Below are 18,347 nucleotides of genomic sequence, written 5' to 3' on the forward strand. Positions count from 1 at the left end.
GGACTATGTCCCATCCCTTCACCCTGATGGCTCCGTGACGTCCCTGTGTTCTCCATGCTGCTCAGTATAGTGGGTGGTCTTCATGCCTCTCTTTACAGTCTCATCAGTGCTTTCTGCCCACCCGCTTCCCTGGCTTCTGGATACTGCAGCTTCTGCGTGTTCTTCCCCCTTGCCTCTCCCTTGACCCAAGGTCCCAGGGGCTTGTCCTCAGCTCTCATCTCCTTGGAGCCACCTTCACAGCCCTCTCGTACTTACCTGGGGGGCTTGACCTTCTCAGCCGTCTCTGTCTCGTGACTCTCACACTCATCTCATCTGCTCCAGATCCACTTACTCAATGGCCTACCTGATATTCATGGGCCTTTTGACTCCCCGTATCTTGGCTGAATGCATAATGCTTCCTCTTGTTAACCTAAAAATAAAAGACTTTTCAAAGTGAAAAGCAACAAGCATTTGAGATCAAAGAATAGCTATTTGGGAAGCATTAATTCAGGCAGAAGCCCAATAATGTTCTGATTAGGAGACAAAGGCAAGGGGCATTTGTGAGAAAGGGAAGGGGAACAATGTTAGCAATAGAAGGAAGGCATTTCTATTGGTGCAGATAATATAGCAGTGACATTAATTTCAAAGGATGTTTTTTAATTTTCAGTCTAGTAGCCATCATTCTTGATATTCTTGCAAACAATTCTTTGGGACACATGTTGCTTTAGGCCCAGTCCAAAGTTTATTTTGCCCAGTTTTAACATTGTAAAGGTTTGAGGCATAAAACATGCAAGCCAGTTTCTTTGGCATGGCAGCTCCAGCCCCATTTAAAGTGGCTATGTTTATTAATTTTTGTATTTTCGACCTACTCTCAGACCACGTGTCCCCCTCCAAGGCCTCCTCTGAGGAGACAACATCATCACCCCTTCTCTCATATATGATAGAAACTTGAGACCTGTGCTCCCAGATGACACTAGATTCGGGTGCCATGGGACCTACTTTGCCTGCACCTTCCTAAGGCCTGTGCCCCACTCTTCCGCATGAGGCCCAAAGGAGGCCTGGCCTTGCTCACTGGGTCCCACGAGCAAAGAGAAGACAGAAGCCTGTGCTCCTTCCTTGCCCGAGTGCCTTCCCAGGTATCCTGCTGTTGGTTCAAGTGGCCACTTGGCCCCATGCCTGCACCTGGCAGAGGTCAGAGCCCAGCCCCTTGTAGAGAGGTGATGAGAAGAACCAGAAAACTCCAAAGAGCCCTGTCATCCATTCCCATGAGGATGGCAGTGCCTCCTCCAGTCCTGGAGGATGGTGGAGGCTGACAGCACCCGCCCTGGAATGGACAGGCCTGAGTCTGATATCACAGCTGTCATTTGATACATTCAGAGTTTTCTCTCCTTCCAAGTGGAAAATAGCCCTACATCTCTAAGCAGCTCCCCAGAAGGAGTGTGTGCGGGGGAGGCAGCAAAGCAAAAAATGAGGATGTGTGCTGACCTTTCCAACTGGCTAGATCCTCAGGTGTTGCCGAATGTCTTGGACATTCAGTGCAGACGAAGCCAAGACCCAGGCCAGGCTCTGACATTGGCCGACTTCTTACAGGGTACGGGCTTTGCAGCTGGTGAGTCAGCGTGTCTTTTGTGGCAAGACCAGCGGGGTCCACTAACACACTGTGTTTATCGCCCCTCCTCCCTCCCACACTCCTAGCCCAAACACAAGCACTTCTGAGCCTCCTGAGTTTTCTGGGCTTTCAGGCCAGTCTCTGCAGGGGACCTCTCCTAACCCGACATCTTCCTCTTGGTCTCTGCCTCTTCAAATCCCAAAGCTCCTTAATTAGCCAATTCTGTTTAATTCAAAAAGCATTTCGACGTTTATGGAAGGCCTACTGGTTAGCATGTTGCCAAGGCCACCCGGCTATTAAGTGGTTCAGCCAGGACTTGAACTTGAGTCTGTCTGAGCCCCAAGTGCAGACGCCTCTTTCTTCATAGTGCTGCCTCCCTCCTCCCATCTTCTTATTGATAATCTGCGTATCTGGAGTAGCCACAATACGCTGCCCTCTTTAACTTATACCTACTTCAGGTTTATGTGCTAAAAGACATGTAAATCTGTTAGAATTGTTTCTAAACCAAGACTCTAGGGCCACTGAGTAAGGCCCCGAGGGGCCCTTCTACTTACTGCAAGGCCTCTGAAGCATAGGCGAGGGGCTTCTTGTCCTTTCTGGGTTCCTGGCTGGAGTTGGTAGAGACCGAGGAGTGAGTGGCCTCCAGACAGGGAGGTTTGTGCTGAACTTTAAAAATATTGATAGTAGATAATTCAGAGTGATAGGACACTGGTAATAGAGAATGCTTTTATATTATCCATCCGCCCCCTCCTATTTTTCTCCCTTTGCCATTGTTTTGCCAGTAGCTGAGCCCCAATAGCAGCCTTGGTCTCAGGAATAGTAAGTCTGAGAGGATTTGTGACAGGCAGCTTCTTCATCTAGTTGCAGGCATTCGCCAGTCATTGTGTCAGTCACTGTGCAAATACCTCGCCATCTGAGCTCACGGGGAGCTCAGCAGCCAGGAGGAGGGACTGACAAGCATAGGTTAGCTGCTCAGTATGGTAAGAACTTCAGGAGAGTTAGTTCCAGATGTTTCTTCCTGCCCCTGGAGGTGAGAGGCAGGGAAGGCTTCCTGAAGGAGGCATGCCTGAGCTGGGTTTTGAGGGATGAATAGGAGTTTACTATGCAGAAAAGTGGGGCACAGAGAACAGAACATACACAGGCATAGGGAAGGGTGGCAGCTGAGAATGTGTGAATCTGGGGACTGTTGACTGCTTTGCTGGAGGAGACCTTCTCCAGCAGCTTCTCCTGAAGCATCACACCCTAGATGAAAGAAAGTTCTAGTCTGGACCCTTTTGCCCTCTGTCTGGTTTTCTCAGCTCAGTCTGAATTCCCTCTAGCTCCCTTAGATTCAGAACAGTGGAATGAGGGTGGGTTTTTGGAACAATTTCTCTTCCCATCGCCCATCCAGGCCCCGCTTTCTCATCTAATCTAAACTCTCAGCTGTTGCCCTCATATTTGCTGAATTCACAGCAACTTGGCTCTGGGGCCCCTATTAGGGGGACTGTGTGCTTTCATCCCTGCTGGACGCCCTGGAAGCCCGAGAGGGTTAAACCACCAAACCAGCTGGTGAGCATTAGTCCCCCTCTCCAGGCGATAACGTCAGAGGCTGATGCAGGAGAAAGAGAAGCTGGTGGCAGAAGCAGGCAGAGAGCTGCCTTGAGGCTCCCCGGGGGTGGGCTCCTGGCCTGGGACCCTGCCCCGGCAACCCCCAGGTAGGCTGGCTGTGATTGTACGGGGCTCAGGAGCACCCAGGGGATGGTCTCTGGACAGTGTACGTATACGTGTGGTGCTGTGTGTGTCTGCATTTCTTTGTGAGAGTTCCCTTTCCGCAGTGGCAAAAACTTCAGTGGAAAAGGAAAGGGTGTGTGTGCTGGCGGAGAGCAGCTTCTCTTTCGAGTGGGGAGGGGATGGATTTTTCCTTCAATGAACACTTGAGTGTCCCCACTGGTGAGGGGCCTGTGCCTTGTTGGCAGCGGAGCAGGAGGGGAGGATGGCCCGCCTTGTGGCTTCGGGGGCTTGGAGAGGGGGCTCCATCTGCCGGGCTGTGCAAAATGAGTAGCCAAAGGAGCAGTGTGCCGAGGTGGCTACTATAGTGTGCAGTCTGTGACCGGGAGGCCTTTCAAAGGGGATGCCCTATGCCAACTCAGTGACTAGTGTGTGGCCTCCCTGTGGTTTCGGTCGCCTGGCCAAGACCCAGGAGCCTGCCTGCCTTCTCTTCCCTGGGAAATGGAAAAAGTGTGTGCGAGGGCCTGGAACACCAAACCCGGTCAACCTGCTCCTTCCTGACGGGCGGCCTGTCTTGGCGGGGCTGGCAGAGCTGCCACTGGGATGTGAGAGGAACAGTGTTTTCTGGGGACATCTGTGCAAGAGAGATTCACTAAGTTGCAGAAACACAGATGCACCCAGTGGTTCACTGGCTCCTGGACTTCATGGATCGAGGTACTATGTAGGCATGGTATGTGATGTCTTTAACTATTTTGACTTGATGTTGAGGAAAAAATATCCAAATTAGGGATAGGCCTGTGTCTGAGCTGAGCAACGCAGTGAGTGAACTTCCACTGTGGAAGAAACTAGCAAATCTGGCAGACAGTTAGGTGGACCTAGAAGGGAATCTCAGCTCTGGGGAGGGTGATTGGTCTCGCTGTGGCCTAGGCTGTCACACCAACGGAGGGGCTGGTAACCAGCGTCCCGTGGTGCATCCGACCACAGGCCCAGCCTCACAGGCATGTAGTAGGGTCTAACTGGACGCCTGTTAGAGCTGGACATGAGGATATGGAGGAGAGGGTATGGGTGGGCCTGGGAGGGGCACACACTCTCAGTGGGGCCTCAGGCTAACTCTCCTTCCCTCATTCTTCCTCTTTGATTAAGTTGTACGCTATCACATCTACTTAGAAAGATGCCTTTTCTGTTTTTCCCCAACCATTCCTTTACATGGTTATGCAAGTCTCTGCCACGACCCCAGAGGCAGATGCAGTCCCATTTTAAAGACAGGAAAACTGAGGCTCTTCACTGTTGGGTGACCTGTCCAGGGCCACCCAGCTGGACAACAGTGCGGCTGGGTCACGCTGAGTCTCCCCGGGCCAGGTCACGATCCACAGTACCAAGTAGGTGTTCTTGTTGGGCTGTGACTCCACAGGGCACTGGGGAGAGTGGCCTCAGGGAAGCGGGCTGCTGGTCCATGGATGTTTGCTGTATCCCACGCCTCTGATTTGCAGAGGAGGCTGCTATGGCTAAGGCCTGGCTGAGTACATATTCACACTGTGCCACTGACCAGCTGGATGGGTTCCCAAGCAAGAGGCTTCACCTCTCTGGAGCACAGTGCCCAATCTGTAAAGCACCCACCTGATGGGTGCACAGATTATTGCAGGGGTTCAGTGAGTCGTTCTAATTGAAGCACTGAGAACAGTGCCTGGCAGGCGATAAGCTCACAGGAAGTGTTCATGGGAGCAACCTTCCAGAGTGTCACTGGTCCCACACCGTGCTGTGGGTTCAACACCCTGCACACAGTAGGTGTTCAAAGCGACATGGGGAAGGGGGAAGGGTTTGGGTTGTGGCTTAAGGCACGTGAACAAAGTGGCTTTTGGGAAACACATTATTAGCAAGCAGCCTGATGGGTTGCAGGATTCCAGAACCTTTGTGTTTCCCCAACTCCTGAGACTATCCCTGTCTCGGGGACTCCTTGAGTCCATTTGCCACGATTAACACCAAGAGAGATGGTGTTCCGCCCATGGCCCCCTCCACCCCAGTATATAGTAAAGGTCATAAGGCCAGCAAATGGGAGCATTTATGCAATTTACATGTTCACTATTTTTCTGATTATTAAACCAATCTAAAAATTTGATTAATGCAGAAAATCACAGTAAACATCATCACATTTTCCCCTGATTGTTCCTTCCATCATTCACATGTTAGCATATTTCTTTCCTGTTCTTTCTTACTATGCAATAATTTTTTTTTAATGCTAGGTTCAATTAAGGAAATTAAAACTAAACAAAACAAAATGACTCTCTAGGCTTATAGAATTCAAAGCCTCAGAGGAAATGGCACTAATGAAACCAAAATGGCTAATTTCCTGTTTGATTTTATTTTAAATATACTCCAAACCCATCTTTAACCTCTTACCCTGGCTCTTCTGCAGGTTCTCCCAGTTTCCCCCCTACCCACGTAGGCATCTCCACGGAGTGGTCTAACACTGGCAGGCCAAAAGGATATTTGGGAGACACTTGGACAGGTGTATGCAGAGTCTGCAGTAGAAGAAAGAGGCAGATGAAGGGCAGGCAGATGTCTGGGGGGGAACCCATGCCTGTCCCCACTGGTGGCCTTGTTTCCAAGATGAGGCAGCGTTTGACACGGAGCAGGCTGCACACTGTCTTTGATATGCCGTTTGGTCCCTGGACTTAATGAGTTCTGCAGGGACGCTCTGCTGTAGCTAAAGATCATTTACCTGAATTGCTTTTTAATTTCTGCCGTGGGAAGCTGCCCCTGGCGCAGTATAATTACATTATAATTTACAGCAATCCCAAATCTATAAATTTAGCCATACTGGTGGGTGAAGCGACTGGAGCTGTGTGGGGTCTGGGGGAGAGAGGACCCTCACCATCATTAAATTGGCCTCTGTTTCTAGATTCAGGTTCCGATCACTGGGCAGGCATGGGAGAGTCAGACAGGGGGACACTTCTTGCCTAGTAGATGCTGAGGTTTGCTTTAACACCAAGGAACATTCAGTCTGGATCTGGATTGAGAACTCGTGCTTAATTTAACATTCCTGTGATCTGCCTGCTTGTGGCAGTTCTGCTGTGGGACTGGGGAGCACACGGAAGTGGGTGGCTTGAGGACATCTATGGGGCACCTGGAATTTGGAGGCAGGCTTCAGAATGCTTCCCTGGATTCTCTTAACAAAAGACTGCCGCCTTCCTACCCTTATGGGCTCTGGAGAGGAGAGATAAGGCTCAGCTTAGGGTCCAGGGTATGTTAGTTGGTTGGTTGGTTGAAACACTCCTGTGTGGCATCTTATGGAGCACATGGAAGCTAAGCCCTGCAGGATTCCCATAGACGGGGATGTCGATGGTGCAGGCAAAGAGAGGGGCTTTCCTCTCTGCACCCACCTTGCTGAGACCCATCGTCTGCATCCACAGAAGGATTTACATGTGTGGTGTCCCTTAGCTTTCCATGTTGCTATGTAATTTGTCCCATTCTTATAAAACCACACAGAGATCAAGACATCACATTTTCTGTGCATAAAGGCAGTTAGTTAATTAATGGAATTCTGTGATGGATTAACTTTTTATAATCAAGAAAAATTGTCCTTTCTGATTTATCAGCTATAGTAATCTAAATGTTCTTATTTTGGGTGATTTACATTGAGATGACTATTTCTTTTTAAATAAACGTGGGAGGCCATAGCGTAGCAAAAACAGTAGTGGAACTTTGATTCAGAGAGGTTAACTCACTTACCCCAAGTTACACAGCTGGTAGGAGGGGATAAGTCACAGAAACAAGAACGATGTGAATGTGAACACTGAGTTCACTGTACGGTTGTCACGTGAGTGAGTATAAGGCACTACAGGGTCATAGAGGGTGGAATGGGGAAGGAAAATACAGTTTCTCTTTCTCTGGAGCCCAGAGGTGGGATGCTAGGGGCAGTGGATATTTATCTTGATGGTTATCCGCTTCCCCAAAGGTCCTGTGGCGGGTGGAGGTCCCAAGAGTGTGGAGACCCCCTATCACGTGAGTTGTCCACTTGCCCTCCACAAAAGGGGTGCTCTTCAGTCCTGCCTTCTGCGCTTTGGCTCTTGCGCTCATGAACACTAGGGCTTCAGAGTAACCCTCCAAATCCTTGCCTCTTACAATACCCCTCACTCTCTCTCTGACTGAAAACTCCCCTTTCTCCCCTGCAGGCCTATATCAGCACCTTTCAAACTAACTCTGAGGTGTTTTATGTGGTCTTGGAGAATTCGGGCTCAACCTGGAGGACCTTGTTGTAAGGGAAGACATCCCCACAACAAGGTGTCCAAACCACAGTGAGACACTAGGACTTAAAGTTCCTTGTTAGCAACACCACCTGAGAGGGACTTCCCTGTGGCATTTATCACACTGGAGCCCATGGGCCTCTGGCACCACACAAGTGTGATTTGGGAGTTTAGGGAGAATTTAAGCCACAGCGTACACTTGAAAGAATTTATTTCAAAGGAGCCTGTTCATCACTTAGGTTAGAAACTCAGGACCACAGGATAAAGCCCAAGACCTGGCCCTTCCCATCTCTGTAGACACTCCAGGTGTCCACATTAAAACACCTCTCACTTGAGAATAGCTGTGCAGCAACTTTAGCTGCAATGCCCCCGTCCCTATCCTTTTCCCACTTCCTCCAGGAAGCCTTCCTTAATTACAGCCCTTTTCCACATGCCCCTCCCTGGTGCATCCTGCTGCGCTCAGAGCTCTGTGTGTCTCCTATCTAATGATTTATCTGCCCCATTAGTCTGTGCTTCACTGGGCAGGGCCTAGGCCTGCCTGCCAGGAAATGTTTGGATAACCAGCAGAAGATCACAGGGACACCTCTTCCTTGTCTGCTGGTTCACAGATGTCCCTGCACGAGCCTCAGTGGCTCAGAGCTTTGCACTCCAGCTGTGGACCAGCAGTGTCCCAGCGAGGGACAGGATGCCGGGGATGAGAACCTCACAAGCCCTCACTGCTGGGCACCATGGGAGGCGGTTGGGTGACGGCTGCCTTTGTTGTGACAGAGCAGAGCCTTGGGCCACAGCCAGACTCTGTCCAGAGACAGCTGCGATGCTTGCAGCCAGTCCAGCGGGGAGGGCTGGGAGGGAGCTGTGGCTGGTATGCACCTGCATGCACCCTACTTAGCAAATTCAGCTTGTGTGTATATGAGACAGAAAGAGATTGAGACAGAAGGAGATGGAATGCATGCATTTGAACAGTGCCCTTGCCCACTCTTCTGCTGCTTGAGGGTGCCAGAGCTGGCTTGGAATGGAGGTGGGAGCAAGCATCACTGGTCTCCGTCAGGTTACGTTCACTCCTGTCTCCTGTATCATGAGCTCCTGAGCTAGAACTTTTATTTCTGGTGTTTCCGCCCTCAGAGTTTACATACATGGGCCTCTGAACACTTCCAGCTCTCGCAGTAGTTTCTTGGATGGGGGCAGCTTGTGTCTCCACAGAGCAGCCCCCTGAACTAGACTCATGAGGAAGCAGGTCCTCCTCCACATGGGGCCTCCCTGAGGTGTGCAAGATGATTTGGGCTGATGGAGATTTTTGTCTAAAGTACAGACTTCAGCCTCTAATCTCTACAAAAGATGGGAATCCCCTGTATTCCATTTTATAGGTTAGAGACCTGAGAACGGGAAGAGCAGGTGCTCCCAGTCACACAGATGAGAGAGGTGGGTTTGGACCCCAGCCTGTCGGATTGCAAAGCCTGTGGCTTCTCTACTCCGAACCTTTGCAGCCCATTTCAGATCAGCCCAGGCAGCTTTCCCCGGCTTCCTCTTCCCTCTGTCCTCTCTTCAAACTCTGGGCACATTCCATTTGCACGGCACCTCCCTACACACCTCAGGAACATGAACTGCTGGGGCTCCCAGGACTGGTGAGCTCCCACCATCTTGTCTCATCCTGAGCCATCTTGCTGTCTCATCCTGGGTCCATGAGGGACCGCTGTGTCCCCAGCTCCTAGAACAGCCTGGCACTGTATGTGTCAATAAATGTTTGTTGAGTGAATCGATGATCAGATGAGTGCTTCAGGGACTCATCTAGAGCCAGCCCAGAAACGCAAACCTGCAGCAAAATTGTCCTCACCCCACTGCCATCTTCTTTCAGGATGGTAGGCTGGCCCAAATGCAAGTTTCTGGTACTTCTTGCTAAGTAGTGAATCCAGCCCAACTGAGCCAGGGGCCCTGCTTGGGAGCAGGTGATTAAGAGTCAGTGAGATTCACACCCACCGCAATGGCCAATAAAAAAAATATATATATAATAAGTGTTGGTGAGCATGTGGAGAAATTGGAGCCCTTATGGTGGTAGGAATGTAAAATGGTGCAGTGCTATGGAAGACACTATGGGGATTCCTCAAAAATATTAAACATAAAATTACCACATGATTCAGCGATTTCACTTCTGGGTATATACCCAAAAGAATTGAAAAGAAGGACTTGAACAGATATATGTTCACTCATGTTCATAGCAGCATTGTTCACAATGGCCAAAAGATGGAAGGAACCCAACTGTCCATCAGCAGATGAATGGATAAACATGTGGCATATACACATAATGGAATATTACTTAGCCTTAAAAAGGAAGGAAATTCTGACACATGCTATAACATAGATGAACCTTGAGGACAATATGCTAAGCAAAAAAACTACTCGCAAAAAGAAAGGTACTGTATGATTCCACTTATATGAGGCACCTGGAGTAGTCACATTCATAGGAACAGAAAATGAAACGGTCATTGCCAGGGGCTGGGGAGCGGGAACCAACAGTTAGTGTTTAACGGGGACAGTTTCAGTTTGAGGATGGAAACGGTTTTGGAGACCGATGGTGATGATGGTTGCACAACTGTTGAATGTACTTAATGCCACTGAACTGTACACTTAAAAATAGTTGAAATGATGAATTTTATATTATGAATATTTTACTATAGTTTTAAAATTAAATAATTTAAAAAGTCAGTGGGGAGCAGGCCCAAGGACACATGGACTTTTAAAGCTGCTACGGGCCTTGGGACCATGGTCTGAGCTCCCCCTCGCTTTGCAGATGAGGGGAGCACGTAGGGCGCTGCCCCATGCTATCTGCGGAACTGCCGATTTGGACTTGAGGCCTCTCTTCCCTGAGAAAGTGACTGTGAGGCCAGCCTCTTGTCTCAACCCCTGGCCCCGAGACTTCCAGACAGACGCTAAGGGTGGAGGCTGGGGAAAATATGTCGGTTTGAGAAATTTAAATCTGATTTTGTCTTCTCTGTGAAAAGAATTAAAATCCAGCATAAGCTTATTACAGGCGGGCTGAGGTTATTTTGGGAAGTAGCAATTAAAGGTTTTATACTTTTCCTCTCCCTTTTGCCCTTGCAGCCTGCACAGGTCTGTAAAGCTATTAAACCTTCACCTAGCCCACAGCCCAGAGGAATCTGCCCTGCCCCGTTTCTCCTCCAATTCCATGCCATGGGAAAGAAAAGAAAGTTAAATTTATATTAATTACAGCCAAATCCGCTCAGTAAGCACTTGCTGAATATGCTTGGAGATGAGGTTTAAAGCTCTCCTCCAAACAAAACGGTAAAATGAAAGGAATAATTTATTTGGTCAGACACTATAATTTGCCACGTTATTACACTTCTCTTGTTACTAAAATGGATTCTCGGCTGAGACCATGACTTCCAGCTCCCAGAAAATCATTGTCCACAGTCAGTATTCCTCACAACCTTCCCAGAAGGTCTGCCTCGGCCCCGCTTCTGTACACGTGCACACATTTATACACACCCCTTACACATGCTCATAGTCATGCACTTAAACACACATGCACACTGATAGTCACACACACAAATATCTGTAATCACACACGCCGTCACCTACACACACACCACACACTTACACACATCTTCCACACACTCTTACAGTCACATGCACTTAAACATACATAGACCACACTTTCACATAGTCATACATATGGATATAGTTGTGAAAAACAGACTGCTTCAAAGCAGGTTACTAGTTTAGTAAACTCTGTGTATGTGTTTTACAGAGTGGGTCCATTGTGGTAGTATCTGATCATATTTCTGGCCACAGTTCATGTCTCTATGATGCCAGTTTACTCAAAAGTAGTTTAATGATTAAGACCTCAGGCCTAGGAGTTGGACAGTAGTAGGACTGAGTTCCAGCCCAGCCACTTACCAGCTGTGTGGCACTTAGTAAGCCCCAGCCTCAATTTCTCATCTCTAAATAGGGATAACAAAGGTTGACTTCACAAGATGCATACGAGGAATAAGACTGGGCACAGTTAACTGTTTCCTAGGAGGTCCTTATCCCCTTTGGCTGATACCGCCATCCCACCATGCCTGGCATCCCATCTTTTTACCATGTGCTGCCTTGGCTGGGGCTGTGGGTCAGGACCTGGGGTGGAGGAGACCCTGCCTGAACTAGGGTAGCTGTAGGAGGGGGCCGTGTGGGCTGGCGATCCTACAGGCTCACCAGGACCCTTTCCTTTGCAGGACTCCCCGGGCTTTGGGATGCCCAGAGGCAAGTGTGGGGTCAAGTCTCCGTGAGCCTGACCCCTCTGGGTCAGTACTGTGCTGGGCACTCAGATGCAAGGGGGCTTAGCAAGCAGTGGGCACGTCTCAAGGTGAATTTGCCTGTTTGTGTGCCTGTGATCACACATACATGATTACAAGAGGTGACTTTTGAGCAGAAGAGCTTTGGGTGAAAATCGTGGCAGGTGTCACTGTTTGCTGTTGACTGGATAGGATTTTGGTGGTGGTAGGTGGTGGCCTTTCTAACAGGCCACATGACCCCGGGCAGGTCATGAACCCATCTCTGTCTTTGGTCTGAGTACCTGCCATCCTGGGGATCCAGTGTTCAGTGGGCTCCTTGGTGCAGCCATGTGGGCTGTGCATTGATACCATCGGGTAGAGTTGTGTCATTCAGATCCTGTCTCTGTCTCTATTTTACTGTCTCACTCTCTGCCTTTATATTCTGTATCTCTCTCTCTCTGCCTTTTTTCTGTTTAGTCTCTTCGAGTCGCTGCTATTCGGCTTTTTTTCTGCAGTTTCTTCTTCTCTCTCATTCTCTTTGTTTGCCTCTGGCCTCTCTCCTGTGTTTGTCTCTGCACACCAAGACCTGTCCTGGATGGCAGTGGGCCCCTGCTTTGATGCCTGGCCACCTCTGCCGGGCCCGGGAGCAGAATTTTGAAGTTCCTCGAGGGCGTTTAGTCCAGGCCCCTGGTCATTGCTTTTATTGTGGAGTAGGCTAGTGCTCCTCCCAAGAAAGCCTTCATGGCGCAGTGGCTGCCCTCCAGTGAGGGAACAGGTGCCCAGGGGCAGCCTTAGTGTCCAGGAAAGCACCTGGGTTTTCCTGAGAGAAAGGCCACATGCATCACAAGCCAGACAGGCCCATCATACCCAGGAAGAAAAGGCTTGCCTGAGTATTTCTGTTCCATTTTCTTGGTTGGGGGTGGTCAGCAAAGTGACAGTTTCCATTCTGAGAGCATCTTTAGTGTCCCAGAACCTGTGAAAAGAGCTTTGCGTATATTGTTTCTGATTGTCACAGCCCCTGATGATGGCATGTGTCATTGTCCTATTTCGTAGTGGAAGCGAGAGGTGGTACATGCTCTGGGGGCTGGGAGGACAGATTTGAATCCCATTCGGACCCTTACTAAGTCCCTCTCCAGGCCCCACTGTTTTCCTTTGTAAATGGGGTTAATCGTGATTTCCACCTCATAGGGCTATTGTGGGAATTAAATGAGGTCATGCTTAGAAAGTGCCTCTGCGTAGTAAGGATTTGCTAAATGCTGCTGAAATCAGAAATGTTCTGAATATTATTGCCCAAAGTCTCAGCCTGTGAAGCAGCCAGTGGGATTGGCCCATGCTGGGCTGCGTCTGCGGGGCACCTTGAAACATTACGCCCCACCCAGGCACACAGCGAGTTCTTTAGTTAGCTCTTTCAACCAACAGTAAAAAACTGGGAACATCGTGTGGTATTTGCTTGGTGATCAGAGAGTCAGCTTGGATTGGGTCCCCAGTCCATGCCCACTTGGCCCAGGGTGGGCCAGCTAGTCCCACAGGAGTGGGGGCTCTGAGGCCTTCTCCAGGTGGTGGGATGAGTCTGCCTGCCAGAGGCGGTCGGCTCTGTGAGCGCTGGGAATGCAAGCTTTCGTTGCCTTTGCCTCCAAGGCGCTTGGGGCAGACAGCAGTGTTCAAACAGGAAACTTGGCCCTTTGGGGCTGGCTTTTGTGTCTTCTTTTAAAGGAGAAAGCGTGTCTACCTTCCAGTTCTTGCCCAGGCCTGAGCTGATCAACCCCTGCCCTGCCCCTGGGGTATGCCTGGCTGTGGCTCCCTGTAGAGCATGTTTCAGCAGTTGGAAAGTAAATGGCTTTCTTCTTTGAAGGGAGCTGGACCTGGGCTGGAGGACTGCTTTGCCCCTCCTGGCTGTGTGACCTGAGTAAGTCACTTCTCTTATTGGGCCTCAGGCTGCTGAGTCTTTGAGAGGACACCTGGCTGTGTTAGGTAACGGCGGACCCAGGAGGAGGGATCTGCCGCTGGGCAGCAGCAGGCAGGTTAGAGGCTCCATGTCATAATCCTTTAAGACCAGGGCAGCTGGAAAAAACTCCTCCCTGAGAGATGGCGATGTGATAGTGCGTGCTCAGAAACTGTGTCATATAAGGTTTTAGGAGCCTGGGCTTGCATCCCTGGCTGGGTGACCTTGGGCAAGTCACTACACCTCTGTGAGAGCATTTTCCCCTCTGCAGAACACACAATCTGGCCACTTTTATAGGGTTGTCATGGGATTGACTTGAAGTCTTGTCTCCACCATGGATAAGCAGATCCCCTCAAGCACACTGCTTCCCTTGAGTCTTTTCTTTCTGTGGCTATTGATGCTCAGATGTCATAGCTGCCACCTCCCTCCTCAGAGGTCACCTCCCTCTACCCCACTGGTCACCAATGGGGAAGCTGATGCCTGCCAGGGCTCCTGGGCTAGGAGGATCCCTTAGCTCCCCAAACCTCCTCATGGCAGTTAGGAAACATACAGGCCATTTAGGGACACTTGGCATTTGAATTTAAGAATCTCTTTCACCAGAATCCACAGACCAAGGTTTAAAATTCAGTTGGAAACGAATCCCCAGGCCTCCCAAAGTCATCTTAGTGCAGTTCTTAAAACTCGTAACCCTCACATAAGGGGTCTGTAGTTGGCTGGTCTGGCTCTGCTGAAGTCAACAGCTTGTTGGCCTGTCCCTAAGTCTGGTTTCCAAGTGACCTGTGAATGCCTCTGCACAGCTCTGGGGGTGCTCACTGCCCCAGAGCATCATGCTTCGGATCCCCTGCGTAATGTACAACGGTGTTTTAAAGACCAAGTTTTAATATCATTCAGATATGGCAAGGCCAACAATCAGGAGGCAACTGGCACTGAAAAGGTAGGTTGCTACTCCCAGGTCCCAGGAGGTGAGGGACGCCACACCATGCGGGGCCACACAGGGAAGTGCCAGGCTGGTCAGGAGGCAGGAGCCTTGACTGTGGTTTTTATGGTAAGGAATGGATGAGACAAGGTAAGCAGGTTTAGGATTGGCTAGTTTGAATAATTTCAGTAGGCTTTGGGGCACAGGGCTGTCTCTGTCTGGTACACAGCCTTGGGATGAGTAGGGCCAGGAAATATTGCCTTCTGAAGTATAAGAGCTAGATGGAGTAGGAGGTTTAGATTGTGGGCTTTGGATTGGTTGGTTTGCACATGAAAGGCATGTTCTCCTGCTAGTTTTTGCTATCTTTAAGGATTGGCTATCCCTGGAATGGGCAGTCTCTCCTCAGTGAAGCCCAGATGTCAAGTCAGCACATCGAGAATACAGAAAATAAGAAAATTTAGTGAATACAAATAATCAGGAGTTGTGAGATGGGTTCAGGTTCCTACAGACCCCTTTGCTCACAGACCTTTTCCTGGCCTCCTTTGCAGACTGTTTCTGGTGACTCTGTTTCTTGCCACGCAGTCATTGCTACCAGTTGTGCAAGTCATCACCAGTTTTCTGTAGGAGATTGTGTACAAGGCATTTTCTTGATGGTATCCTATTTCCTGGGCTGAGAGGTCATATGTAAAGAAAGATCTTGCCGTGCAGTCCTCACATGGGCTTTTTAGTGACCCTCTGTCTCAGGTTTTCTTGGTTAAACTTACACAGGTTTTCAGCTAGTTTTCCACTAGTCGCAGTGGCACTTGGCTGCAGTTGTGACCAGGCAGGCTTTTTGGATAAACATGATAATTTTGACAGTGACTGTGGTTTTTGATGAACATACCATACCAATGAGAAGCAAATCTCTCCAAGAAAGGGAAGGTGATCGTCAAGTGGTGGTGGCCAGGATCTGGGAATGGCATGAGTGGGATTGATGGTGACCTTTTAGCTGCAGGTAGCTATGACAGAATGAGAGTACTGCCAGGAGTCAGAAATGGAGGCTGGCCTCCAATGGTAGCTGTGACACACGTTCGCTGGGAAAAGGACTTGGCGCATCAGTTTCTCCATCTGTCATGAGGATAATGACACCAACCGTGCAGGGTTACCGTAAGTGTTAAAGAAGACCAGTAACATGCCTGGTGTGTGGCGGATCCAGCTGTGCCTCCTCAGCAGGTGTTGGCATGTTCCCAGCATGGACACACCCCTCCTCTGGGCAGGCCTGAGGCCTCGCTGGCCAGCAGCAGCCACACGCTGAGCTGCTCCATGCCATCACACTCTCCTTTGCACATGTGTTGTCTATTTGGTCTGATCCACATCTCTGAGGAAACGTCACTGTGCCTATTTATCAGACAAAGAAGATGAGGCAGGAAAGGGAAGCCAAGGCAGAGTCTCACAAAGCTGCCCAGGAGCTGATTTCAAACAACACAAGGCTATGATGGGAGCTGATCAGATGTAGCCTTAGAGAAATATTGACTTGAACATTGGTGCAATGCATAGATGACTATTTTGGATGGGCCTGCCCATGAGGTGACACCTGTGAGGTGTCAGCTGAGGCCTTCCAGGCCCCAGCTAGACGGGCTCCAGACTGGTTTGACCTTATGTGTAATGGGGGTCTGAAAGGACTTCATCCTGGCTTGTTTTTATTTGGAAAAAACAGATTTTACACACACACACACACACACACACACACACACACACACACACACAATATCAATGGCAGTGTGTGTGTATATATACATATATGTATATATAAATTATTTTTTTAACGCATACACAAAAATTAACTAATGCCCATACCTCCACACACCTTGCCATTTTCTGCTTTGTTTTTGATCAGTGGCGTATCAAAGTGGAGGAATGTTCAGGGTAGAGAATTCAGAAACAAACATCAAATTGTCGAAAAATCAGTGTACTTTTTAATATTACCATGCCCTGGCAATTGTAAACAATGTCAGTGATAAAGCAGTCCCCGCTGGGGTGGATCTCAGACTAACTGCAGGGCACTCCCCCATTTAGACCTCACTCTGCCCCACTGCGACTCCATTACCCGCTCCTATTCCCCCTCAGTCCCCAGGTAACCTCAGTCCAGAGGATTTCGTGTTTCTCATCCCCAGGCATGTTTTTATATTTTTACTGTATATATACATATCCACATACAGTGTGTTTTCTTACTGTGTGTCTAGATATATTTTCTTGCACATAATATTATGTTTTTGAGATGCATCCATGTCACTACCTAAAGCTCTCATTTGCTCATTGAAAGCTCTGGGTACTACTACACAATGAATGAATATCCTACAATCGATTTATCTACTTTTCTTTTGAGGTTATTTAGGTGGTTTACAATTTTTTTATGACTGTAAACATTATTGCTGTGGATGGAGCCTGTCTCCTGTGTACACACGTACAAGGAGTTCTTCAGGGCAGGGTTTATGAAATCAGTTCTGTGGGTAACAAATGGCATTTGGAAAGATGAAACAGAAAATATCAATGCATTGCAAGCAGTAAAGTCGTGCGTCTGTGTGTGCGCACATGCGTGCACGTGCGTGTGTGTGTGCATGTGCGCGCTCACTTAAAGACTACAGTGCCATGTAAAATGTATTTCTCTGCGTCGTGTGGAACAGGTTGAAAGCCCCGGTGTATTTATGGGAGCAGGGTTGCTGGGTTGTGGGGCACCTACATTTTCAGCTTTATTAGATGCTGCCAAATTGCTCTCCAAAGTGACTGGGCACATTTACTCCTCACTTTTCAAACAGCGATTTACCTTATTAAACTTTTTTTCTTGGCCATCTAATAAATGCGGATGATTTTATTTTAATTTGCACCCCTTCATCTGACTACTGGACGTTTGGGTTCTTCTCTGGCCGGCCTATTCATCTGCTTTGCTCAGCTTTCTCCAGGGTATCTCCTTTCTTCTTTTTATTTTTTAAAGAGATACTAATCATTTCATGTTTAGGTGTGTTATAAATAATTTCTCCCAGTCTTTGGTTGGCTATTATTCTTATATATGGTATGATTTACTGGGACAAAAGTTGTACAGTTTAACATAATAAGTGTTTCATTCTTTTCCTTTATGGCATTTTATTTGTGTCTTGTTTAAGAGGTCTTTCCTTACTTTGAGGTTCTAAAGATATTTTCCTAAAAATGATACAAGTGTACTTTTACATACAGTTTTTTAATCTAGCTCAGATTGTTTTGTCATTGACATGGCGTAGGGATAAATTTGTCTATGTGGATAATCAGTTGTCCGCCTGGAAGTTATTCCATTTTTTATTTTTTAAATGCCAAAGCTGTCACATGTCAGTTTTCCTTATACACATGTAGGTCTGTTTCTGGCCTCTCTACTTTGTTCATTGGGCCATTGGTTTCTCTATGTGCCATTACACACTGCCTGAGTTACTATCAGTTATGTTAAGTGTAATATAGAGCAAATCCCCTCATCTGATCTTGTTGGAGGACTGTCTTGGCTCTTCTTTGGCTTTGGTTCTACCTTGAGAATTTGGGGATCAACTTTTTAGATTCCATAAAAATCCCCGTTGGGATTTTGAATGGAATTAAATTGATTTGAATGGATTGGATTTTAATTGAATCAATTTGATATAATTTGGGGAAGATTGCCATCTTCGTCATACTGAATTTTCCC

The 18,347-nt window shown here is 48.4% G+C and overlaps 1 protein-coding gene across 1 annotated transcript in view; it reads left to right on the plus strand.

Moving 5' to 3' along the window:
- The window catches only part of GLI2 (GLI family zinc finger 2), a 178,179-nt gene that overhangs the window by 21,053 nt on the left and 138,779 nt on the right, over nt 1–18,347 (plus strand).

This window comes from Pteropus medius, unplaced genomic scaffold (genome assembly GCF_902729225.1).
Source record: "Pteropus medius unplaced genomic scaffold, Ma_sr-lr_union100, whole genome shotgun sequence".
NCBI classification, from domain to species: Eukaryota; Metazoa; Chordata; class Mammalia; order Chiroptera; family Pteropodidae; genus Pteropus; species Pteropus medius.